A 27,226-nucleotide genomic window follows, 5' to 3' on the forward strand; every position below is an offset into this window, starting at 1 on the left:
AGTAGTAGAAAGAACGGGTCGCAGACAGGCTTCGAAGGCCTAACATAATAAAATTGGGCTGTAGGCACTTTTAAATAGGTTCCAGGGGTACACGGGCAGCAGTGGTCTGGTCAGTGGAGGAGTAGTAGAAAGAACGGGCCGCAGACAGGCTTCGAAGGCCTAACATAATAAAATATTGGGCTGTAGGCACTTTTAAATAGGTTCCAGGGGTACACGGGCAGCAGCGGTCTGGTCAGTGTAGGAGTAGTAGAAAGAACGGGCCGCAGACAGGCTTCGAAGGCCTAACATAATAAAATTGGGCTGGCTGTAGGCACATTACAATTGGTTCCAGGGGTACACGGGCAGCAGTGGTCTGGTCAGCGGAGGCCGATTGTAATGAGTGTCTGCCAGTTAGTAGTCCAAAACAATACATAAATGTGAATGTCTCGCATTAAAACAAAACGAAAACACTAAAGGGTGCAATCATTAGGTACAGGGGTGGGATCCTCTGTGTAGTTTCAGACCTACTAATTTGGCGCAAAGTATTTACTTGGGTAAAGAGAGGACACTGCCCCTGACTATGTTAAGTACCATCATACATGTCAACACAATGGTATTGTCAGTGGCAGGAATGGAAGGATGTCAGCGCATAGACTAAACATTGGTGGAAGTGTGAGAGATAATTGTGGAAGTGGTAGTGCAATGTTTGACCTGGGGGTGGGTGAACTCTCTTGTGGCCGGTGGTACAGGCCCAGGGCACCTCATGTTACAACAGTGTGTCTGACGTTGGGTGCGCACCACCACCGCCAGAGACACTTTATTGTACTATGAGGGACCCTGTTGCAGTGCTGTCGACCAGAAGCGGGCACACCCACCTCCTCAGACAAACAGCACTCTCACGGGTGCTTGCGCCAAGTCGCGATACCACGCCCCCGTGTGGGGAGTTTGGCCACTTAGGGAGGTCTAAACATGTCATATGCTGGACAATCAGCTGCAGCAAATTAAGACATTAGAAAAGTAATTCACAGTAGTCCACAGGCAAGAGCTTTTCATAGGAAAGCTAGGTGTCGGCCGGGCAAGGTGGGGCAAAAGAATTCGAAATCCAGTTGTGGTTCATTTTAATGAATGTTAGATCATCAACATTTTGGGTAGCCAGACGAGTCCTTTTTTCGGTTAATATTGAACCTGCAGCACTGAATACTCTTTCTGATAGGACACTAGCTGCCGGGCAAGCAAGCTCCTGCAATGCATATTCTGCCAATTCTGGCCAGGTGTCTAATTTGGATGCCCAGTAATCAAATGGGAATGACGGTTGAGGGAGAACATCGATAAGGGATGAAAAATAGTTTGCAACCATACTGGACAAATGTTGTCTCCTGTCACTTTGAATTGATGCAGCACTACCTGTCATGTCTGCGGTCATAGCAAAATCACTCCACAACCTGGTCAGAAAACCCCTCTGTCCAACGCCACTTCTGATGTGTGCACCCCTAACACTCCTGGTCTGCTGCCCCCTGCAGCTCGTGTGAGAACGATCACGGGCGCTGTGTGCTGGGAATGCCTGAAGCAAACGGTCAACAAGAGTTGATTGTTTGGTTGCTAATATTAGTTCCAAGTTCTCATGTGGCATAATATTTTGCAATTTGCCTTTATAGCGAGGATCAAGGAGGCAGGCCAACCAGTAATCGTCATCGTTCATCATTTTAGTAATGCGTGTGTCCCTTTTGAGGATAAGTAAGGCATAATCCGCCATGTGGGCCAAAGTTCCAGTTGTCAAATCTGCGGTTGTGATTGGTTGAGGGGCAGTTTCAGGCAAATCTACGTCACTTGTGTCCCTCAAAAAACCAGAACCCGGCCTTGCCACGCAACCAATTTACAGTGCCCCCGGGAAAGCTTCCTCATTAAAAATATACTCATCCCCATCATCCTCTTCGTCCTCCACCTCCTCTTCGCCCGCTACCTCGTCCTGTACACTGCCCTGACCAGACAATGGCTGACTGTCAACAAGGCTTTCCTCTTCCTCTGGTGCAGACGCCTGATCCTTTATGTGCGTCAAACTTTGCATCAGCAGACACATTAGGGGGATGCTCATGCTTATTATGGCGTTGTCTGCACTAACCAGCCGTGTGCATTCCTCAAAAAACACTGAAGGACTTGACACATGTCTTGTATCTTCGACCACTGCACACCTGACAACTCCATGTCTGCCATCCTACTGCCTGCCCGTGTATGTGTATCCTCCCACAAAAACATAACAGCCCGCCTCTGTTCGCACAGTCTCTGAAGCATGTGCAGTGTTGAGTTCCACCTTGTTGCAACGTCTATGATTAGGCGATGCTGGGGAAGGTTCAAAGACCGCTGATAGGTCTGCATACGGCTGGAGTGTACAGGCGAACGGCGGATATGTGAGCAAAGTCCACGCACTTTGAGGAGCAGGTCGGAGAACCCAGGATAAGTTTTCAATAAGCACTGCACCACCAGGTTTAAGGTGTGAGCCAGGCAAGGAATGTGTTTCAGTTGGGAAAGGGAGATGGCAGCCATGAAATTCCTTCCGTTATCACTCACTACCTTGCCTGCCTCAAGATCTACTGTGCCCAGCCACGACTGCGCTTCTTGCTGCAAGAACTCGGACAGAACTTCCGCGGTGTGTCTGTTGTCGCCAAAACACTTCATAGCCAATACAGCCTGCTGACGCTTGCCAGTAGCTGGGCCATAATGGGACAACTGGTGTGCAACAGTGACAGCTGCCGATGGAGTGGTTGGGCGACTGCGGTCTGTGGAAGAGCTCTCGCTTCTGCAGGAGGACGAGGAGGAGGAAGGGGTGCAAACGCCTACAGCCAACTGTTTCCTAGACCGTGGGCTAGGCACAACTGTCCCGAAATTGATGTCCCCTGTGGACCCTGCATCCACCACATTCACCCAGTCTGCCGTGATGGACACGTAACGTCCCTGGCCATGCCTACTGGTCCATGCATCTGTAGTCAGGTGCACCTTTGTACTCACAGATTGCCTGAGTGCATGGATGATGTGCTGTTTAACATGCTGGTGCAGGGCTGGGATGGCTTTTCTCGAAAAGAAGTGTCGACTGGGTAGCTCGTAGCGTGGTTCAGCGTACTCCATCAGGGCTTTGAAAGCTTCGCTTTCAACTAACCGGTAGGGCATCATCTCTAACGAGATTAGTCTAGCTATGTGGGCGTTCAAATCTGTGTACGCGGATGCGAGGATAAGTACTTCCTTTTTCTAACCAGAGTCTCATGTAGGGTGAGCTGGACTGGAGAGCTGGAGATTGTGGAACTAGCGGATGTGCCGGTGGACATGGCAGACTGAGAGACAGTTGGAGACGGTATTGTTTCCACCGGTGCCCTGGATGCAGTATTTCCTCCTACGAAACTGGTGATTCCCTGACCCTGACTGCTTTGGGCTGGCAAAGAAACCTGCACAGATACTGCTGGTGGTGCAGAAAATGGTGGCCTTACAGTGACGGAAGGGATGTAGCGTTGCTGACTAGCTTCATTGGCCGAGGGTGCTACAACCTTAAGGGACGTTTGGTAGTTAGTCCAGGCTTGCAAATGCATGGTGGTTAAATGTCTATGCATGCAACTTGTATTGAGACTTTTCAGATTCTGACCTCTGCTTAAGCTAGTTGAACATTTTTGACAGATGACTTTGTGCGGATCAATTGGATGTTGTTTAAAAAAATGCCAGACTGCACTCTTTCGAGCCTCGGATCCCTTTTCAGCCATTGCAGACTGAGCTTTAACCGGATGGACACGCTGTCCTCCAACAGTTTTTGGCTTTGCCACGCGTTTTGGGCCAGATATGGGCCCGGCAGATGGAACCTGTTGCGATGTTGATGCCTGCTGCGGCCCCTCCTCCTCCGCTTCAGAACTACTGCCGCCTGCACCCTGTTCCCCCAATGGCTGCCAATCGGGGTCAACAACTGGGTCATCTATAACCTCCTCTTCTAGCTCGTGCACAACTTCGTCTGTGTCACCGTGTAAGTCGGTGGTAGAGTGTTCGTGATGGGGCAACATAGTCTCATCAGGGTCTGATTCTGGATCAGTACCCTGCGAGGGCAATGTTGTGGTCTGAGTCAAAGGACCAGCATAGTAGTCTGGCTGTGGCTGTGCATCAGTGCACTCCATGTCAGATTCAACTTGTAATGGGCATGGCCTGTTAACTGCTTCACTTTCTAAGCCAGGGACGGTATGTGCAAAAAGCTCCATGGAGTAACCCGTTGTGTCGCCTGCTGCATCCTTCTCTGTTGTTGTTTTTGCTGAAGAGGACAAGGAAGCGACTTGTCCCTGACCGTGAACATCCACTAACGACGCGCTGCTTTTACATTTACCAGTTTCAAAAGAGGAGGCAAAAGAGCTAGAGGCTGAGTCTGCAAGGTAAGCCAAAACTTGCTCTTGCTGCTCCGGCTTTAAAAGCGGTTTTCCTACTCCCAGAAAAGGGAGCGTTCGAGGCCTTCTGTAGCCAGACGACGAACTTGGCTCCACAGCTCCAGACTTAGGTGCAATATTTCTTTTCCCACGACCACCTGATGCTCCACTACCACTACCATCATTACCAGCTGACAATGAACGCCCACGGCCACGACCTCTTCCACCAGACTTCCTCATTGTTTTAAAAACGTAACCAAAGTAACGGTATTTGTTGCTGTCAAACAACTTACACGGTGAGCTATAACTTCAGTATGATTTCGATATCCCTTTACAGGTTGGTGAGACCGCAAGGAAAATCAGGCACAATGTTACACACTCTGTTTTCTGTGGCACCAAATCAGAGAGATGCCACACACGCAGGACTGTCACTAAAGCTCAAATGTCAATATTAATCTCCCACAGTATTTTTTTTTTATTTCAGGGAGAATTTAGAAAGCAAAAAAAAAAAAAAATTGCCTTTCTATGGCCCAGTGCCCACTATTTGAGAGAGAGAGATGGCACACCCAGGAGTCAAGACTGGCACACAAGCGGAAAGGGCAATATTAATCTCCCACTGATTTTTTTTTTTTTCAGGGAGACTTTAGAAACAAAATAAAATAAAATGATTTTTTAAGGAAGAATTTAGAAACCAAATAAAATAAAATGATTTTTTCCTGGAGAATTTAGAAACCAAATTAAAAAAAAATTGCCTTTCTATGGCCCAGTGCCCACTATTTGAGAGAGAGAGATGGCACACCCAGGAGTCAAGACTGGCACACAAGCAGAAAGGGCAATATTAATCTCCCACTGATTTTTTTTTTTTCAGGGAGACTTTAGAAACAAAATAAAATAAAATGATTTTTTAAGGAAGAATTTAGAAACCAAATAAAATAAAATGATTTTTTCCGGGAGAATTTAGAAACCAAATAAAAAAAAATTGCCTTTCTATGGCCCAGTGCCCACTAGAGTTGAGCGACCTTGACCTTTTTAGAGTCGAGCCGGGTTTCGCGAAACCCGACTATCTCAAAAGTCGGGTCGAGTGAAATCAGCCGATTATGACGTAAAGTCGGGATCGACCGAAACACGAAACCCAATGCAAGTCAATGGGGCAGCATAGTCGGCAGTGAGTGGGGGCCAGGAAAACACCTAGAGTGCCCATTTTAATGTCAAAACCATCCATTCTTCTTAATGAAGCTTGTCAAGCGTAATTTACCTTATAATAATTGGAAGGCATTTGAAATTGGGGGTCATTTGGCTAAAGTTGTGGTGGGTAGGGCTGGTTCAAGTAATTAGTGGGCCCAAGAAATCTGGACCACGTCACGGCAGTGGAGCAGGGAGAGGTAAGTATTTCAACTTTGCAAGTGCTGTGAACCTGAGCAAGCAGGGGGGGCCCACTCGTTGGCATTGGCACTGGCACAGGGCCCCTCAAAGTACAGCGGTGTGTTTGCACGGCGGGGGCGCCTCCCACCGGCAGCAACACTTTTGCGTACTATGAGAGGCCCTGTGCCAGTGACGTCGCCAACTAGTATTCCTCCCCCCACCTGATGAAGGAACCTGCACTTTCATCTGCACCTTCCTCTTTGTCCCCGTGTAAGGTGGTATGGTATGCGGGAAGAGCAACCTGACTTTCAGCAGGGTCACAATGTTGTTGTGTAGCGTGCACGGGGAATGTTGCGTTATGGGTCAATGTACCAGCAGACTCATCTATCACTGGCTGGGCAATGGGCAGGATGAGGAGGAAACACAGATATAGGCCCAAAGAATAAAGTTGGCTAAATGCAGTTCAAAATTGGTAACACAGGAATAACCAGGGGGCATTGCAGTGGAGGACAACTGGAATGAGAGGCTGACACAGAGAGTAGGCCCAAATCAGTAAGTAGTCGAAATGCAGTTCAAAATTGGCAACCGTAGTAAACAGGCGGCACAGCTTTGTTCAGTGGAGGAGAACAGCAAGGAGTGGCAGACACCGATAGGAGGCCCCAACCCAACTAGTAGGCCAAATGCAGTCTAACATTAACAACTACTTAACGAGCGCCTGAAAACGGAATTTCAGGACAGGAAACCAGGAGAACAGCAAGGAGCGGCAGACACTGTTAGTAGGCCCCAAACCAACTAGTACGCCAAATGCAGTTGTTCCATTTAACCACAATTTAACGAGAGCCTGAAGATAGAAGCTCAGGAAAGGCAACCTGGAGAACACCTTAGAGTGGAACACACCATCTCTCTCCACCCCATACCCATTTTGTAGGCCTAATGCAGTGTAGTTTTCTACAACTACTAAACGAGAGTCGGAAGACCGAAGCAATGGCAAGGAAACCTGGGGAACACCTTGGAGTGTAACACACCATCTCTCTCCACCCGATACCCATTTTGTAGGCCTAATGCAGTGTAGTTTTCTACAACTACTAAACGAGAGTCTGAAGATCGAAGCAATGGCGAGGAAACCTGGAGAACACCTTGGAGTGTAACACACCATCTCTCTCCACCCCATAGCCAATTTGGAGGCCTAATGCAGTGTAGTTTCCAACAACTACTAAACGAGAGCATTAAGATCGAAGCTCTGGAAAGGCAACCTGGAGAACACCTTGGAGTGGAACACACCATCTCTCTCCACCCTATACCCATGTTGTAGGCCTAATGCAGTGTAGTTTTCTACAACTACTAAACGAGAGTCGGAAGACCGAAGCAATGGCAAGGAAACCTGGGGAACACCTTGGAGTGTAACACACCATCTCTCTCCACCCCATACCCAATTTGTAGGCCTAATGCAGCCTACTTTCCGACAACTACTAAACGAGAGCATGAAGATCGAAGCTCAGGAAAGGCAACCTGGGGAACACCTTGGAGTGTAACACACCCTCTCTCTACACCACGGAAGGGCTGATTCTTAGGAAGGAAGGCTGTCGGAAAGAAGCAGGGCGCGTCCGAGGGTGATTATATTCTTATTAGGTATATACTCACCCTCGGACGCGCCCTGCTTCTTTATTTGTAATGAATGTTTATTTACAATGTGGTTTTGACTTACTCTATTTTTTTGGTAAATAATGATTTTATTATTTTCATTGTTTTGCATCTTCTTGGCAATAATATAAAGAAGACGCGACAGGACAACACTCGGTGGATGCCATATCTGTGTTTTAAATTGAAAAAAACTTTCAGTTAACTACTTGCAGGAGAAAGTTATTGTAGCTGGTGGCCATTTTTAGTACTGTACCAGATTTTTGTTGTATGTGTTTGTTTTTAATGTTAAAATGTCTGCATTTGATATCTCTCCAGTATTTTCTTTTTTATAAGCAAAATACTTATTTTTATATTTTCTGATGTTGGTTCCAAGGGAACACGGGCAGCAGTAGACAGGTCAGTGGAGGCCTAGTGGAAGGAGGGACCGCAGACAGGCTTCGAAGCCCTAACATAATAAATTGGGCTGGCTGTAGGCAATTTAAAATTGGTTCCAGGGGAACACGGGCAGCAGTAGACAGGTCAGTGGAGGCCTAGTGGAAGGAGGGACCGCAGACAGGCTTCGAAGCCCTAACATAATAAATTGGGCTGGCTGTAGGCAATTTAAAATTGGTTCCAGGGGAACACGGGCAGCAGTAGACAGGTCAGTGGAGGCCTAGTGGAAGGAGGGACCGCAGACAGGCTTCAAAGCCCTAACATAATAAATTGGGCTGGCTGTAGGCAATTTAAAATTGGTTCCAGGGGAACACGGGCGGCAGTAGACAGGTCAGTTGAGGCCTAGTGGAAGGAGGGACCGCAGACAGGCTTCGAAGCCCTAACATAATAAATTGGGCTGGCTGTAGGCAATTTAAAATTGGTTCTAGGGGAACACGGGCAGCAGTAGACAGGTCAGTGGAGGCCTAGTGGAAGGAGGGACCGCAGACAGGCTTCGAAGCCCTAACATAATAAATTGGGCTGGCTGTAGGCAATTTAAAATTGGTTCCAGGGGAACACAGGCAGCAGTAGACAGGTCAGTGGAGGCCTAGTGGAAGGAGTGACCGCAGACAGGCTTCGAAGGCCTAACATAAGAAAAATGTCAATACAATGGTAAAACCAGAACCCGGCCTTGCCGCGCCAACAATTTCCACTGGCCCCGGAAAAGCTTCCTCATTAAAAATATAATCATCCCCATCATCCTCCTCGTCCTCCTCCTCCTCTTCGCCCGCTACCTCGTCCTGTACACTGCCCTGGCCAGACAATGGCTGACTGTCATCAAGGCTTTCCTCTTCCTCAGCTGCAGACGCCTGATCCTTTATGTGCGTCAAACTTTGCATCAGCAGACTCATTAGGGGGATGCTCATGCTTATTATGGCGTTGTCTGCACTAACCAGCCGTGTGCATTCCTCAAAACACTGAAGGACTTGACACATGTCTTGAATCTTCGACCACTGCACACCTGACAACTCCATGTCTGCCATCCTACTGCCTGCCCGTGTATGTGTATCCTCCCACAAAAACATAACAGCCCGCCTCTGTTCACACAGTCTCTGAAGCATGTGCAGTGTTGAGTTCCACCTTGTTGCAACGTCTATGATTAGGCGATGCTGGGGAAGGTTCAAAGAACGCTGATAGGTCTGCATACGGCTGGAGTGTACGGGCGAACGGCGGATATGTGAGCAAAGTCCACGCACTTTGAGGAGCAGGTCGGATAACCCCGGATAACTTTTCAGGAAGCACTGCACCACCAGGTTTAAGGTGTGAGCCAGGCAAGGAATGTGTTTCAGTTGGGAAAGGGAGATGGCAGCCATGAAATTCCTTCCGTTATCACTCACTACCTTGCCTGCCTCAAGATCTACAGTGCCCAGCCACGACTGCGTTTCTTTCTGCAAGAACTCGGACAGAACTTCAGCGGTGTGTCTGTTGTCGCCAAAACACTTCATAGCCAATACAGCCTGCTGACGTTTGCCAGTAGCTGCCCCATAATGGGAGACCTGGTGTGCAACAGTGGCAGCTGCGGATGGAGTGGTTGTGCGACTGCGGTCTGTGGACGAGGTCTCGCTTCTGCAGGAGGACGAGGAGGAGGAGGAGGGGGTGCGAACGGCTACAGCCAACTGTTTCCTAGACCGTGGGCTAGGCAGAACTGTCCCAAACTTGCTGTCCCCTGTGGACCCTGCATCCACCACATTTACCCAGTGTGCCGTGATGGACACGTAACGTCCCTGGCCATGCCTACTGGTCCATGCATCTGTTGTCAGGTGCACCTTTGTGCTCACAGATTGCCTGAGTGCATGGACGATGCGCTCTTTAACATGCTGGTGGAGGGCTGGGATGGCTTTTCTGGAAAAAAAGTGTCGACTGGGTAGCTCGTAGCGTGGTACAGCGTAGTCCATCAGGGCTTTGAAAGCTTCGCTTTCAACTAACAGGTAGGGCATCATCTCTAACGAGATTAGTCTAGCTATGTGGGCGTTCAAACCCTGTGTACGCGGATGCGAGGCTAAGTACTTCCTTTTTCTAACCATAGTCTCATGTAGGGTGAGCTGGACTGGAGAGCTGGAGATCGTGGAACTAGCGGGGGTGCCGGTGGACATGGCAGAATGAGAGACGGTGGGAGATGGTATTGTTGCCGCCGGTGCCCTAGATGCAGTGTTTCCTACTACGAAACTGGTGATTCCCTGACCCTGACTGCTTTGGCCTGGCAAAGAAACCTGCACAGATACTGCAGGTGGTGCAGAAAATGGTGGCCCTACACTGCCGGAAGGGATGTTGCGTTGATGACTAGCTTCATTGGCCGAGGGTGCTACAACCTTAAGGGACGTTTGGTAGTTAGTCCAAGCTTGCAAATGCATGGTGGTTAAATGTCTATGCATGCAACTTGTATTGAGACTTTTCAGATTCTGCCCTCTGCTTAAGGTAGTTGAACATTTTTGACAGATGACTTTGCGCTGATCAATTGGATGTTGTTTAAAAAAATGCCAGACTGCACTCTTTCTAGCATCGGATACCTTTTCAGGCATTGCAGACTTAGCTTTAACCGGATGGCCACGCTGTCCTCCAACAGGTTTTGACTTTGCCACGCGTTTTGGGCAAGATACGGGCCCGGCAGATGGAACCTGTTTCGATGTTGATGCCTGCTGCGGCCCCTCCTCCTCCGCTTCAGAACTGCTGCCGCCTGCACCCTGTTCCCCCAATGGCTGCCAATCGGGGTCAAGAACTGGGTCATCTATTACCTCTTCTTGTAGCTCGTGTGCAACTTCGTCTGTGTCACCGTGTCGGTCGGTGGTATAGCGTTCGTGATGGGGCAACATAGTCTCATCAGGGTCTGATTCTTGATCAGCACCCTGCGAGGGCAATGTTGTGGTCTGAGTCAAAGGACCAGCATAGTAGTCTGGCTGTGGCTGTGCATCAGTGCACTCCATGTCAGATTCAACTTGTAATGGGCATGGACTGTTAACTACTTCACTTTCTAAGCCAGGGACGGTATGTGTAAAGAGCTCCATGGAGTAACCCGTTGTGTCGCCTGCTGCATTCTTCTCTGTTGTTTTTGCTGAAGAGGACAAGGAAGCGACTTGTCCCTGACCGTGAACATCCACTAACGACGCGCTGCTTTTACTTTTACCAGTTTCACGAGAGGAGGCAAAAGAGCTAGAGGCTGAGTCAGCAAGATAAGCCAAAACTTGCTCTTGCTGCTCCGGCTTTAAAAGCGGTTTTCCTACTCCCAGAAAAGGGAGCGTTCGAGGCCTTGTGTAGCCAGACGACGAACCTGGCTCCACAGCTCCAGACTTAGGTGCAATATTTTTTTTCCCACGACCACCTGATGCTCCACCACTACCACTACCCTCATTACCAGCTGACAATGAACGCCCCCGGCCACGACCTCTTCCACCAGACTTCCTCATTGTTTTAAAAACGTTACCAAACTAACGGTATTTGTTGCTGTCACACAACTTACACGGTGAGCTATAACTTCAGTATGATTTAGCTACCCCTTTACAGGTGGGTGAGACCACAACGAAAATCAGGCACAATGTTACACACTCTGTTGTTGGTGGCAACAAATGAGAGAGATGGCACACACGCAGGACTGTCACTGAAGCGCAAATGTAAATATTAATCTCCCACTGATTTGTTTTTTGTTTTTTTTAAAGGGAGACTTTAGAAAAAAAAAAGATTTTTTAAGGAAGAATTTATAAACCAAATAAAATGAAATGATTGTTTCAGGGAGAATTTAGAAAACAAATAAAAAAAAAATAGGCTTTCTCTGGCCCACTGAGTGAGAGAGGACGCACACAGGAGTCAGGAGTGGCACACAAGCCCAGAGGCCAATATTTTTCTCCCACTGATTGATTTAGTGATTTTTTCAGGTAGATTTTGGAACCCAAATCAAGCAAAAAAATTAATAGGCTTTCTATGGCCCACAATTGGAGAGAGAGATATGGCACACCCAGGAGTCAAGACTGGCACACAAGCAGAAAGGGCAATATTAATCTCCCACTGATTTGATTTTTTTTTTTTTTTCAGGGAGACTTTAGAAAAAAAAAAATACAAAAAAATGAATTTTTCAGGAAGAATTTAGAAACCAAATAAAATAAAATGATTGTTTCAGGGAGAATTTAGAAAACAAATTAAAAAAAAAATAGGCTTTGTAGGGCCCACTGAGTGAGAGAGGACGCACAAAGGAGTCAGGAGTGGCACACAAGCCCAGAGGCCAATATTTATCTCCCACTGATTGATTTATTGATTTTTTCAGGTAGAATTTAGAAACCAAATCAACAAAAAAAATAAATAGGCTTTCTATGGCCCACTGAGTGAGAGATGGCGCACACACAGGAGTCAGGAGTGGCACACAAGCCCAGAGGCACCAATATTTATCTCCCACTGATTGATTTATTGATTTTTTCAGGTAGAATTTAGAAACCAAATGTTAGAGGTCGAGTCTGCTCAGCAAAGACGTCGGTCCCAGCGTATTGCTCAATCTCACTCTGTTCTAAGAGTTACTGCTGCTTCTCCAGCTCCTGCCATTAAAGCCAGTACTGGTCAGCAGCAAGCGGACTTCTCTGGGACTAAGTCCTTGTCTGCACATACTGAGCATGCCCAGGGCAAGATCTCCCGTTGGAGATCGAGGGTCAGGTGCTCAGGCTCTGCGGCACATTCCATTGGTCCTCTTGGCAGGTCTTGGAAGGGCAAAAGTTCTGTAGCCACTTCCTGTGCTGCAACTATATAAACTGCGCATGACCGCACGGCCATGCGCTAGTATTGTCTCATAATGATATATGTGTGTGTGTAGATGGATGTATGTCGATGGATAAAAGCTCCTAAATATCCCTCCCTAGAGTTGTTGTCTGCTCGCGGATGTTGGTAGCTATCTAGCGCCCGACTAACCATCTGCACGATACACACATTACAGCGTCCTCTTGCTGTGTTCGCCTGTACGGCGCCGTGCGCTTGCCTTGCGCTTTCCATACACAAGCCTGTGTGGTTGGTGGCGTCCGACAGTGCGGCATTGCTCGCACTCCTGTGCATTTATATATTTCCAATTAGTTTCCTTACACACCCAGTTGTGGTGTAGTGCCAGCAAGGGTCTAATCGGACTTCAATCCCTGTTGGGGTTAAGTACGCTGACTGCTTGCTCGCACTTTAGGTGCGGTACCGCGGTCCTGTGACGTAACAGGATTGCTTCCTTCACGCTGGGTGAGGTTGAACCCACGTGTGTTTACTTTAGTGTACCGCCAGATAGTCTGCAATTTACTAGCAGCGGGTTTTCACCTGCACGGTGGACCTCGGACTGCGAACGCATCTAAATCATCTTTCTGGGTGCGTTCCGCCAGTCCTAACATAATACTAGCGCCAAGGTCTGGCTAGTAAATGGCGGACGATCAGCGTTTACAGCGGTACATCCAGCAGCTGGAGGGAAGGTTGGCGGCTCTAGAGCGTTCAACTTCAGCTGTGGATGTTACTGCTGTCGCTGTTCAGGCTGCAAGTGTGGCTGCAGCTACCTTGTCCACTGCCGCCCCTGTATCTCGCCTCCCGCTACCAGAGAAATTTTCTGGTGACAGTAAGTCCTGTAGGGGTTTCGTGAGTCAGTGCTCAATACATCTCGAGCTTCTGGCCTCTCGTTTCCCTACAGAGCGGGCTAAGGTGGGCTTTATCATTTCCTTATTGTCGGACAGGGCGTTGCAGTGGGCTACGCCGCTGTGGGAGCGTGACGATCTTGTGGTGCAGAGTGCTCCGTTATTCCTGAGCACTCTGAAACAGGTCTTTTTAGGACCTCGTGTCACCCATGATACGGCGCTCCAACTGTTGGCATTGACTCAGGGCTCGTCCTTGGTCAGCCTTTTTGCCGTCCACTTTCGCACTCTAGCATCTGAGCTGGAGTGGAAGGATAAAGCCCTTATCCCTATATTTTGGAGGGGGCTGGCTGACCACGTTAAGGATGCCCTGGCCACTAGGGAGATTCCCGCCACACTGGAGGAATTAATAACTGTATCTACTCGTATTGACCTCCGTTTTCACGAGCGGAGGTTAGAGCGAGCCCAGTGTAGGCAGAGGTTTCGGCTGGCTCCCAACTTCGCCAAACCTTTAGAATTTCCAGTCCAGGCTCCTGAGTTCCATGAACCTAAGGTGGTGTCACGAGCGAGATCTAAGTCCCGGACCGCCCGTGCACTCCAGGTTTGCCATGTATGCCAACAGTCAGGACATCTTGCCACCAGATGTCATCAGCGGTCGAGGAAACGTCAGCGTCTAGTGGTAGTAGGTGGAGGTGCACTAGACACTGCGACGTTTGCCTCCAAATTGTCTTTCAAGGGGACAATTACTTTTGGCTCATCCTCCCACTCGGTAGAGCTCTGCGTGGATTCTGGGGCGGAGGGCAATTTTATGTCTTCTGCCTTCGCCCAACGTCACGCAATACCCCTGGTTATGCTATCTCAACCAGTAACGGTACGAGTGGTGAATGGGTCGACACTCCCCGCACAGATAACACATCAGACCATCCCTTTTACTCTGTCCATGTCACCATCCCATCAGGAGATTATATCTCTGCTCGTCATTCCTGAGGGGATTGATGAGGTCCTGTTGGGGATACCTTGGTTACGGTACCACTCTCCTCACATCGAGTGGTCCTCTGGCAGAATTCTGGGATGGGGTGAATCATGTGGGGGTAGGTGTCACCGAGAGTGCGTTCAGGTTGCTACTACAGAGGTACCCGCAGATCTATCCTCTCTCCCCAAGCAATATTGGTCTTATGCAGACGTGTTCTCAAAAAAGGCGGCGGAGACCCTTCCGCCCCATCGCCCCTATGACTGTCCTATCGATCTCTTGCCTGGTGCGGAGCCTCCCCGGGGTCGAGTTTATCCATTATCTCTCCCGGAGACGGAGGCCATGTCTCAGTACATTCAAGAGAATCTGGCGAGAGGGTTCATCAGGAAGTCAGTGTCACCTGCTGGGGCAGGGTTCTTCTTCGTGCAGAAGAAGAATGGGGAACTACGTCCATGCATAGACTACAGGGGTCTTAACGCTATCACCGTTAAGAACAAGTATCCTTTGCCCTTAATATCCGAGCTCTTCGATAGGCTTCGGGGAGCTAGAGTGTTTACTAAATTAGATCTTCGGGGTGCTTATAACCTGATTCGCATCCGTGAGGGGGATGAATGGAAAACGGCATTTAACACCAGAGATGGGCACTATGAGTATCTGGTGATGCCCTTCGGGCTCTGTAATGCTCCAGCCGTTTTCCAAGACTTTGTCAACGACATCTTCCGGGATATGCTTTCCACCTCAGTTGTAGTCTATCTGGATGATATTCTCATCTTTTCTCCAGATATGGACTCCCACCGGAGAGATGTTGGCAGAGTCTTCGACCTCCTACGGGCAAACTCTCTCTATGCGAAATTGGAGAAGTGTATGTTTGAGCAGGAGTCCTTACCTTTCCTGGGCTATATCATCTCCGCCCAGGGATTGGCTATGGATCCTGCCAAACTACAGGCTGTGATGGACTGGCAAGAGCCCCATTCTCTTAAAGCGGTGCAGCGCTTTATGGGGTTCATTAACTATTACCGCCAGTTCATTCCCCACGTCTCAACTCTGGTAGCTCCCTTGGTAGCCCTCACCAAGAAGGGAGCGAATCCCAAATTGTGGTCGGAAGACGTCTCCAAGGCCTTCACTTCTATTAAGTCACACTTTGCTAGCGCTCCCATCTTACGTCGCCCTGATGTTGATAAGCCATTCCTAATGGAGGTGGATGCCTCATCCGTTGGTGCTGGAGCAGTCCTCTATCAAAAGGATGCTCAAGGTCGGAAGCATCCATGCTTCTTTTTCTCAAAGACCTTTACATCAGCGGAGAGAAATTACTCCATCGGGGATAGGGAGTTGCTAGCGATGAAGTTGGCCTTTTCGGAGTGGAGACATCTTCTGGAGGGTGCACGGTTTCCTTTCCAGGTCTTCACGGACCACAAAAATTTGGTGTATTTACACACAGCCCAGCGGCTGAATTCTCGTCAGGCCAGATGGTCCTTATTTTTCTCCCGGTTCCATTTTACTCATCACTATCTCGCCGGGGAGAAGAATATTCGTGCCGACGCTCTCTCTCGCTCCCTTATGTCAACTGAGGAGGAGGAAGAGGAGCCTCGGCTTATTGTCCCTGCTGAGAGCCTGAGAACCGTAGCGCCGGTTTCACTGGAGTCTGTGCCTCCGGGCAAGACTTTTGTGCCCATTTATTTGCGACCGGAGGTTCTCTCTTGGGCTCATTCGTCCAGGGTGGGTGGACGCTTTGGGACAAAAAGGACATCTGAGCTACTGGCGAGGACGTACTGGTGGCCGCATATGGTCCGGGATGTCAGGGATTGTATTCTGGCGTGTGTCTCCTGCACCAAAAATAAATCTCCGCGTCAAAGGCCAGCTGGGTTGCTCTATCCCTTGCCGGTGGCAGATAGGCCCTGGGAGATGGTCGGGATGGACTTTGTCGTGGGTTTACCCAAATCTCGCGGCTGTACTATCATTTGGGTCATCACCGATCATTTCTCAAAAATGGTGCATTTGGTGCCGCTACCACGGTTACCTTCTGCACGGGCCTTGGCAGCGTTGTTCATAAAACACATCTTCCGCCTACATGGTATGCCTGACAAAATTGTCAGTGACCGAGGTCCCCAGTTTGCGTCTCGGTTCTGGAGAGAGCTTTGTCGTCTACTCAGTATTGAGTTGAATCTCTCTTCCGCTTATCATCCCGAGACGAATGGGTTGGTAGAGAGGGCCAATCAGACCTTGGTCACATACCTGCGACATTTTGTTTCAGCCAGGCAGGATGACTGGGCATCCTTGCTATCATGGGCAGAGTTTGCGCTGAACAACGCCGTGGCCGACTCCACTGGACAAACCCCATTCCTCCTCAACTATGGTCAGCATCCACGGGTACCTGTGCCTATGCCCGTGTCCTCCGCAGACTCCAGGGTGGCAAACTGGGCTGTGGAGGCACGGGATATTTGGGACCGCACTCAGGATGCCATTCGGGCCTCTAAGGAGAGAATGAGGTCCTCCGCCGATGCTCATCGGCGCCCCGCTCCGACCTTTGCTCCTGGCGACTTGGTGTGGCTCTCTGCCCGTAACATGAGGCTGCGAGTTGAGTCCACTAAATTTGCTCCTCGCTACTTGGGTCCCTTCAAGGTCCTCGAACAGGTTAATCCTGTGGTCTACCGTCTGGCTCTTCCTCCACGCCTTGGTATCACCGACACCTTTCATGTGTCCCTCCTTAAGCCCGTATACATGTCCCCGTTTTCTGAGTCATCTGCCGAGACATCGGGTTCGTCTACGGACGATTTCGAGGTGAACGCTATCATGGGGTGCAAGGTGGTACGTGGCAAAAAATATTTTTTGGTGGACTGGAAGGGTTACGGCCCTGAGGACAGGTCCTGGGAGCCTGCTGAGCACATTCGGGCTCCGCAGCTTATTGCTGCCTTCGAACGTAGCGAGGCCCAAGGAGGGGGGGGCCTTAGGAGGGGGGGTAATGTTAGAGGTCGAGTTCCCGCTTCTGCACAGGGGGAATCTCGAGCCATCTCCACTGCGGTCTCCCATTCTGTTCCAGCCGCAGTGGAGTCTGCTCAGCAAAGACGTCGGTCCCAGCGTATTGCTCAATCTCACTCTGTTCTAAGAGTTACTGCTGCTTCTCCAGCTCCTGCCATTAAAGCCAGTACTGCTCAGCAGCAAGCGGACTTCTCTGGGACTAAGTCCTTGTCTGCACATACTGAGCATGCCCAGGGCAAGATCTCCCGTTGGAAATCGAGGGTCAGGTGCTCAGGCTCTGCGGCACATTCCATTGGTCCTCTTGGCAGGTCTTGGAAGGGCAAAAGTTCTGTAGCCACTTCCTGTGCTGCAACTATATAAACTGCGCATGACCGCACGGCCATGCGCTAGTATTGTCTCATAATGATATATGTGTGTGTGTAGATGGATGTATGTCGATGGATGAAAGCTCCTAAATATCCCTCCCTAGAGTTGTTGTCTGCTCGCGGATGTTGGTAGCTATCTAGCGCCCGACTAACCATCTGCACGATACACACATTACAGCGTCCTCTTGCTGTGTTCGCCTGTACGGCGCCGTGCGCTTGCCTTGCGCTTTCCATACACAAGCCTGTGTGGTTGGTGGCGTCCGACAGTGCGGCATTGCTCGCACTCCTGTGCATTTATATATTTCCAATTAGTTTCCTTACACACCCAGTTGTGGTGTAGTGCCAGCAAGGGTCTAATCGGACATCAATCCCTGTTGGGGTTAAGTACGCTGACTGCTTGCTCGCACTTTAGGTGCGGTACCGCGGTCCTGTGACGTAACAGGATTGCTTCCTTCACGCTGGGTGAGGTTGAACCCACGTGTGTTTACTTTAGTGTACCGCCAGATAGTCTGCAATTTACTAGCAGCGGGTTTTCACCTGCACGGTGGACCTCAGACTGCGAACGCATCTAAATCATCTTTCTGGGTGCGTTCCGCCAGTCCTAACACCAAATCAACAAAAAAAATAAATAGGCTTTCTATGGCCCACTGAGTGAGAGATGGCGCACACACAGGAGTCAGGAGTGGCACACAAGCCCAGAGGCCAATATTTATCTCCCACTGATTGATTTATTGTTTTTTTTTCAGGTAGAATTTAGAAAGCAAATCAACAAAAAAAATTAATAGGCTTTCTATGGCCCACTGAGTGAGAGATGGCACACACAGGAGTCAGGAGTGGCACACAAGCCCAGAGGCCAATATTTATCTCCCACTGATTGATTTATTGATTGTTTCAGGTAGAATTTAGAAACCAAATCAACAAAAAAAATAAATAGGCTTTCTATGGCCCACTGAGTGAGAGATGGCACACACAGGAATCAGGAGTGGCACACAAGCCCAGAGGCCAATATTTATCTCCCACTGATTGATTTATTGATTTTTTTCAGGTAGAATTTAGAAACCAAATCAACAAAAAAAATTAATAGGCTTTCTATGGCCCACTGAGTGAGAGATGGCACACACAGGAATCAGGAGTGGCACACAAGCCCAGAGGCCAATATTTATCTCCCACTGATTGATTTATTGATTTTTTCAGGTAGAATTTAGAAACCAAATCAACAAAAAAAATAAATAGGCTTTCTATGGCCCACTGAGTGAGAGATGGCACACACAGGAGTCAGGAGTGGCACACAAGCCCAGAGGCCAATATTTATCTCCCACTGATTGATTTATTGATTTTTTCAGGTAGAATTTAGAAACCAAATCAACAAAAAAAATAAATAGGCTTTCTATGGCCCACTGAGTGAGGGATGGCACACACAGGAGTCAGGAGTGGCACACAAGCCCAGAGGCCAATATTTATCTCCCACTGATTGATTTATTGATTTTTTCAGGTAGAATTTAGAAACCAAATCAACAAAAAAAATTAATAGGCTTTCTATGGCCCACTGAGTGAGAGATGGCACACACAGGAGTCAGGAGTGGCACACAAGCCCAGAGGCCAATATTTATCTCCCACTGATTGATTTATTGATTTTTTAAGGTAGAATTTAGAAACCAAATCAACAAAAAAAAAATAGGCTTTCTATGGCCCACTGAGTGAGAGATGGCACACACAGGAGTCAGGAGTGGCACACAAGCCCAGAGGCCAATATTTATCTCCCACTGATTGATTTATTGTTTTTTTCAGGTAGAATTTAGAAACCAAATCAACAAAAAAATTAATAGGATTTCTATGGCCCACTGAGTGAGAGATGGCACACACAGGAGTCAGGAGTGGCACACAAGCCCAGAGGCCAATATTTATCTCCCACCGATTGATTTATTGATTTTTTCAGGTAGAATTTAGAAACCAAATCAACAAAAAACAATAGGCTTTCTATGGCCCACTGAGTAAGATATGGCACACACAGGAGTCAGGAGTGGCACACAAGCCCAGAGGCCAATATTTATCTCCCACTGATTGATTTATTGATTATTTTCAGGTAGAATTTAGAAACCAAATCAACAAAAAAAAAATAGGCTTTCTATGGCCCACTGAGTGAGAGATGGCACACACAGGAGTCAGGAGTGGCACACAAGCCCAGAGGCCAATATTTATCTCCCACCGATTGATTTATTGATTTTTTCAGGTAGAATTTATAAAACAAATCAACAAAAAAAAAAAAAATAGGCTTTCTATGGCCCACTGAGTGAGAGATGGCACACACAGGAGTCAGGAGTGGCACACAAGCCCAGAGGCCAATAATTATCACCCACTGATTGATTTATTGATTTTTTCAGGTAGAATTTAGAAACCAAATCAACAAAAAAAAAATAGGCTTTCTATGGCCCACTGAGTGAGAGATGGCTCACACAGGAGTCAGGAGTGGCACACAAGCCCAGAGGCCAATATTTATTGTTAGGGCTAGCGGAACGCACCAAATAATAAGACTGATAGTGTACGGTGCGTTCGTAGCCCGGGGTCCACCGTGCAGAGATGGAACCTGCTGCTGAGTAATGACGGACTATATGGCGGTACTCATAAGTATACTCGCGTGGGTTAAACTTCACCCAACGTGAAGGAAGCGATCCTGTTGCGTCACAGGATCACGGTACCGCACATAGAAGGCGAGCAAGCAGTCAGCGAACTTAACCCCAACTAGGATTGAAGTCCGATTAGACCACTTGCTGACACAACACTGCAACAGGGTGTGTTAGGCAACTCTTATAATTAGAGCACCGAAGTGCGAACTGTGCCGTGCTGGCAGGCACCACTAAGCACCCAGACGTGGGTCAGGAAGCGCACTACTGGCGCGTGGCGCCGCACTGGCGGTCACAGCAATAGACGCTGATACGTGTGTGACACGTTGAGTGATATGTCGGGCGCTAGATAGCAGCCATACTCCATACGCGAACAGTCATACAATAGGGTAGGGGTATTTAATGAGCGACTTGCACTCACAACAAACACACGTATTCAATTGTACACTAGCGCATGGCCGTGCGGTCATGCGCAGTTTATATAGTTGCAGCACAGGAAGTGGCCACAGAAACTTTGCCCTTCCAAGACCTGCCAAGAGGTCCAATGGAACAATGGCAATGGAATGGCCTGAGCACATGACCCTCGATCTCCAACGGGAGATCTTGCCCTGGGCATGCTCAGTGTGCGCAAACAAGGACTTAGTCCCAGGGAAGTCCGCTCGCCGCTGACCAGCACTGACTTTAATGGCAGGAGCTGAAGAAGCAGCAGTAACTCTCTGTACAGAGTGAGAGCGAGCAAGACACTGGGAGCGACGTCCCCGCTGAGCAGACTCCACTGCGGCCGGAGGAGAATGGGAGACCGCAGCGGAGACGGATCGAGATTCCCTCTGTGCAGCAGAGGAAACTCGACTCCTAACATTTCCCCCCCTCCTAGGGCCCCCCCTCCTTGGGCCTCGCTACGCTCGAAGGCAGCAATGAGCTGTGGGGCCTGAATGTTTTCAGCAGGCTCCCAAGACCTGTCCTCTGGACCATAACCCTTCCAATCCACCAAATAAAACTTTTTGCCGCGTACCACCTTGCACCCCAAAATAGCGTTCACCTCGTAATCGTCCGTAGACGAACCCGATGTCCCGGCAGATGACTCGGAAAACCGGGACATGTATACGGGTTTCAAGAGGGACACATGAAAGGTGTCGGTGATACCCAAGCGTGGAGGAAGAGCCAGGCGGTAGACCACAGGATTAACCTGTTCGAGAACCTTGAAGGGACCCAAGTAGCGAGGAGCAAACTTAGTGGACTCAACTCGCAGCCTGATGTTACGGGCGGAGAGCCACACCAAGTCGCCAGGGGCAAAAGTCGGAGCGGGGCGCCGATGAACATCGGCGGAGGACCTCATTCTCTCCTTGGAGGCCCGAATGGCATCCTGCGTGCGATCCCAAATGTCCCGTGCCTCCACAGCCCAGTCTGCCACCCTGGGATCAGCGGAAGACACAGGCATGGGCACAGGAACACGCGGATGCTGGCCGTAATTTAAGAGGAATGGAGTCTGACCGGTGGAGTCAGCTACGGCATTGTTAAGTGCAAACTCTGCCCACGGTAGCAAGGATGCCCAGTCATCCTGTCTGGCAGAAACAAAATGTCGCAGATATGTGACCAAGGTCTGGTTGGCCCTTTCTACCAACCCATTCGTCTCGGGATGATATGCCGAAGAGAGATTTAACTCAATACTGAGTAGACGACATAGCTCCCTCCAGAATCGAGACGCAAACTGGGGACCCCGGTCACTAACAATTTTGTCTGGCATACCGTGTAAGCGAAAGATATGCTTGATAAACAAGACAGCCAACGCCCGTGCAGGTGGTAGCCGTGGAAGAGGCACCAAATGCACCATTTTGGAAAAATGATCGGTGATCACCCAGATAATGGTGCAATTATGAGACTTGGGTAAGCCAACCACAAAGTCCATCCCGACCATCTCCCAGGGCCTGTCAGCCACGGGCAGAGGATAAAGCAAACCAGCTGGCCGTTGCCGAGGAGTCTTGTTCCTGGCGCAGGAGACACACGCCCGAACGTACTCCGCGACATCACGAGCCATATGCAGCCACCAGTATGTCCTCGCCAGTAACTCTGATGTCCTTTTAGTACCAAAATGTCCACCCACCCTGGACGAGTGCGCCCAAGAGAGAACTTCCGGTCGCAAACTAGATGTAACAAAAGTCTTGCCCGGGGGCACAGACTCCAGCGAAACCGGGGCCACGGTTCTCAAACTCTCGGTGGGGACAATAAGCCGAGGCTCCTCCTCCTCCTCCGCAGATGACACAACGGAGCGAGAGAGAGCGTCGGCCCGAATGTTCTTCTCCCCAGAAAGGAAATGGAGGGTGAAATGAAACCGGGAGAAGAACAAGGACCATCTGGCCTGGCGAGAATTCAACCACTGAGCTGTCTGCAGATACACCAAATTTTTGTGATCTGTGAAGACTTGGAAGGGAAAACGTGCTCCCTCCAAGAGATGTCTCCACTCCGAGAAAGCCAACTTCATGGCTAGCAACTCCCTGTCCCCGATGGAATAATTCCTCTCTGCTGGTGCGAAGGTCTTGGAGAAAAAGAAGCAAGGATGCTTCCGACCTTGAGCATCCTTTTGGAAGAGGACTGCTCCAGCACCAACAGAAGAGGCATCCACCTCCATGATAAATGGCTTATCAACATCGGGGTGATGAAGAATGGGAGCGCTAGCGAAGTGTGACTTTATAGAGATAAAGGCCTTGGAGACCTCCTCAGACCACAATTTGGGATTCGCCCCCTTCTTGGTGAGGGCAACCAAGGGAGCTACCAAAGTTGAGAAATGCGGGATGAACTGGCGATAATAATTGATGAACCCCATAAAGCGCTGCACCGCTTTAAGAGAATGGGGTTCCTGCCAGTCCATCACAGCCTGTAGTTTGCAGGATCCATAGCCAATCCCTGGGCTGAGATGATGTAGCCTAGGAAAGGTAAGGACTCCTGCTCAAACATGCACTTCTCCAACTTGGCATAGAGGGAGTTTGCCCGTAGGAGGTCGAAGACTTTGCAAACATCTCTCCGGTGGGAGCCAATATCTGGAGAGTAGATGAGAATATCATCCAGATAGACTACGACCGAGGTGGAAAGCATATCCCAGAAGATATCGTTCACAAAGTCTTGGAAAACGGCTGGGGCATTACAGAGCCCAAAGGGCATCACCAGATATTCATAGTGCCCATCCTTGGTGTTAAAAGCCGTCTTCCATTCGTCCCCCTCACGGATGCGAATCAGGTTGTAAGCACCCCGCAGATCTAATTTAGTAAATACCCTTGCTCCCCGAAGCCTATCGAATAGTTCAGATATCAAAGGCAAAGGGTATTTATTCTTAACGGTGATGGCGTTAAGACCCCTGTAGTCTATGCATGGACGCAATTCCCCACTCTTCTTCTGCACGAAGAAGAACCCTGCCCCAGCAGGTGACACTGACTTCCTGATGAACCCTCTTGCCAGATTTTCCTGGATGTACTGTGACATTGCCTCCGTCTCCGGGAGAGATAGCGGATAGACTCGACCCCGGGGAGGCTCAGCACCAGGCAAGAGGTCAATAGGACAGTCATAGGGGCGATGGGGCGGAAGGGTCTCCGCCGCCTTTTTGGAGAATACGTCTGCATACGACCAATACTGCTTGGGGAGAGAGGAAAGATCTGCGGGTACCTCAGTTGTAGCTACCTGAACGCACTCCCTCTGACACCTACCCCCACAAGATTCACCCCATCCCAGAATTCTGCCTGAGGACCACTCGATATGAGGAGAGTGGTGCCGTAGCCAAGGTATTCCCAACAGGACCTCATCAATTCCCTCTGGAATGACGAGCAGAGAAATAATCTCCTGATGAGATGGCGACATGGACAGAGTAAAAGGGATGGTCTGGTGAGTTATCTGTGAGGGCAGAGTCGACCCATTCACCACTCGTACCGTTACAGGTTGAGCTAGCATAACCAGAGGTATTGCGTGGCGTTGGGCGAAGGCAGAAGACATAAAATTGCCCTCCGCCCCAGAATCCACGCAGAGCTCTACCGAGTGGGAAAATGAGCCTAAAGTAATTGTCATCTTAAATGACAATTTAGAGGCAAACGTCGCCGTGTCTAGTGTACCTCGACCTACGACGACTAGACGCTGACGTTTCCTCGACCGCTGAGGACATCTGGTGGCTAAATGTCCAGACTGCTGGCAAACATGACAGACCCTGAGTGCACAAGCGGTCCGGGACTTAGGTCCCGCTTGTGACACTTCCCTGGCCTCATGTGACTCAGGAACCAGGACCGGAGATTCCAGAGGTTTGGCAAAAGTAGGAGCCAGCCGAAACCTCTGCCTACACTGGGCTCGCTCTAACCTCCGCTCGTTAAAATGGAGGTCAATTCGAGTGGAGACTGTTATTAATTCCTCCAGTGTGGCAGGAATCTCCCTAGTGGCCAGAGCGTCCATTACATGGTCAGCCAAGCCCCTCCAAAATATGGGGATAAGAGCTTTATCCGACCATTCCAGCTCAGATGCTAAAGTGCGGAATTGGACGGCAAAATGACTGACCAAGGACTCACCCTGAGTTAATGCCAGCAGTTGGAGCGCAGTGTCATGGGTGACTTGAGGTCCTAAAAAGACCTGTTTTAAAGTGCTCAAAAACAGAGGAGCACTCTGCACCACATGATCGCCAGGCTCCCACAGCGGCGTAGCCCATTCCAACGCCCTGTCCGACAATAGAGACACAATAAATCCCACCTTAGCCCGCTCTGTGGGGAAACGTGCAGCCAGAAGCTCGAGATGAATAGAGCATTGACTCGCGAATCCCCTACAAAATTTGCTATTACCAGAAAATTTTTCTGGCAGCGGGAGGCGAGAAAATGTCGGAACAGGGGTGGCAATGGACAAAGTTGCTGCAGCCACGCTGGCAGCCTGTACAGCAACTGCGGTAACATCCACAGCTGAGGTTGCGCTCTCGAGAGCCGCCAACCTACCCTCCAGCTGCTGTATATACCGCAGGGATTGCTGTTTGTCCGTCATCACTAGCCAGACCCTGGCGCTAGTGTAATGTTAGGGCTAGCGGAACGCACCAAATAATAAGACTGATAGTGTACGGTGCGTTCGTAGCCCGGGGTCCACCGTGCAGAGATGGAACCTGCTGCTGAGTAATGACGGACTATATGGCGGTACTCATAAGTATACTCGCGTGGGTTAAACTTCACCCAACGTGAAGGAAGCGATCCTGTTGCGTCACAGGATCACGGTACCGCACATAGAAGGCGAGCAAGCAGTCAGCGAACTTAACCCCAACTAGGATTGAAGTCCGATTAGACCACTTGCTGACACAACACCGCAACAGGGTGTGTTAGGCAACTCTTATAATTAGAGCACCGAAGTGCGAACTGTGCCGTGCTGGCAGGCACCACTAAGCACCCAGACGTGGGTCAGGAAGCGCACTACTGGCGCGTGGCGCCGCACTGGCGGTCACAGCAATAGACGCTGATACGTGTGTGACACATTGAGTGATATGTCGGGCGCTAGATAGCAGCCATACTCCATACGCGAACAGTCATACAATAGGGTAGGGGTATTTAATGAACGACTTGCACTCACAACAAACACACGTATTCAATTGTACACTAGCGCATGGCCGTGCGGTCATGCGCAGTTTATATAGTTGCAGCACAGGAAGTGGCCACAGAAACTTTGCCCTTCCAAGACCTGCCAAGAGGTCCAATAGAATTTGCTGCAGAGCCTGAGCACATGACCCTCGATCTCCAACGGGAGATCTTGCCCTGGGCATGCTCAGTGTGCGCAAACAAGGACTTAGTCCCAGGGAAGTCCGCTCGCTGCTGACCAGCACTGACTTTAATGGCAGGAGCTGAAGAAGCAGCAGTAACTCTCTGTACAGAGTGAGAGCGAGCAAGACACTGGGAGCGACGTCCCCGCTGAGCAGACTCCACTGCGGCCGGAGGAGAATGGGAGACCGCAGCGGAGACGGATCGAGATTCCCCCTGTGCAGCAGAGGAAACTCGACTCCTAACATTTATCTCCCACTGATTGATTTATTGATTTTTCCAGGTAGAATTTAGAAACCAAATCAACAAAAAAAATTAATAGGCTTTCTATGGCCCACTGAGTGAGAGATGGCACCCACAGGAGTCAGGAGTGGCACACAAGCCCAGAGGCCAATATTTATCTTTCACTGATTGATTTATTGATTTTTTTCAGGTAGAATTTAGAAACCAAATCGACAAAAAAAAAAAAAAGGCTTTCTATGGCCCACTGAGTGAGAGATGGCACACAGGAGTCAGGAGTGGCACACAAGCCCAGAGGCCAATATTTATCTCCCACTGATTGATTTATTGATTTTTTTCAGGTAGAATTTAGAAACCAAATCAACAAAAAAATAAATAGGCTTTCTATGGCCCACTGAGTGAGAGATGGCACACACAGGAGTCAGGAGTGGCACACAAGCCCAGAGGCCAATATTTATCTCCCACTGATTGATTTATTGATTTTTTCAGGTAGAGTTTAGAAACCATATCAACAAAAAAATAAATAGGCTTTCTATGGCCCACTGAGTGAGAGATGGCACACACAGGAGTCAGGAGTGGCACACAAGCCCAGAGGCCAATATTTATCTCCCACTGATTGATTTATTGATTTTTTTCAGGTAGAATTTAGAAACCAAATCAACAAAAAAAATAAATAGGCCTTCTATGGCCCACTGAGTGAGAGATGGCACACACAGGAGTCAGGAGTGGCACACAAGCCCAGAGTCCAATATTTATCTCCCACTGATTGATTTATTGATTTTTCCAGGTAGAATTTAGAAACCAAATCAACAAAAAAAAATAATAGGCTTTCTATGGCCCACTGAGTGAGAGATGGCACACACAGGAGTCAGGAGTGGCACACAAGCCCA

This window comes from Ranitomeya imitator, chromosome 3 (assembly GCF_032444005.1).
Source record: "Ranitomeya imitator isolate aRanImi1 chromosome 3, aRanImi1.pri, whole genome shotgun sequence".
Classification (NCBI taxonomy): Eukaryota; Metazoa; Chordata; class Amphibia; order Anura; family Dendrobatidae; genus Ranitomeya; species Ranitomeya imitator.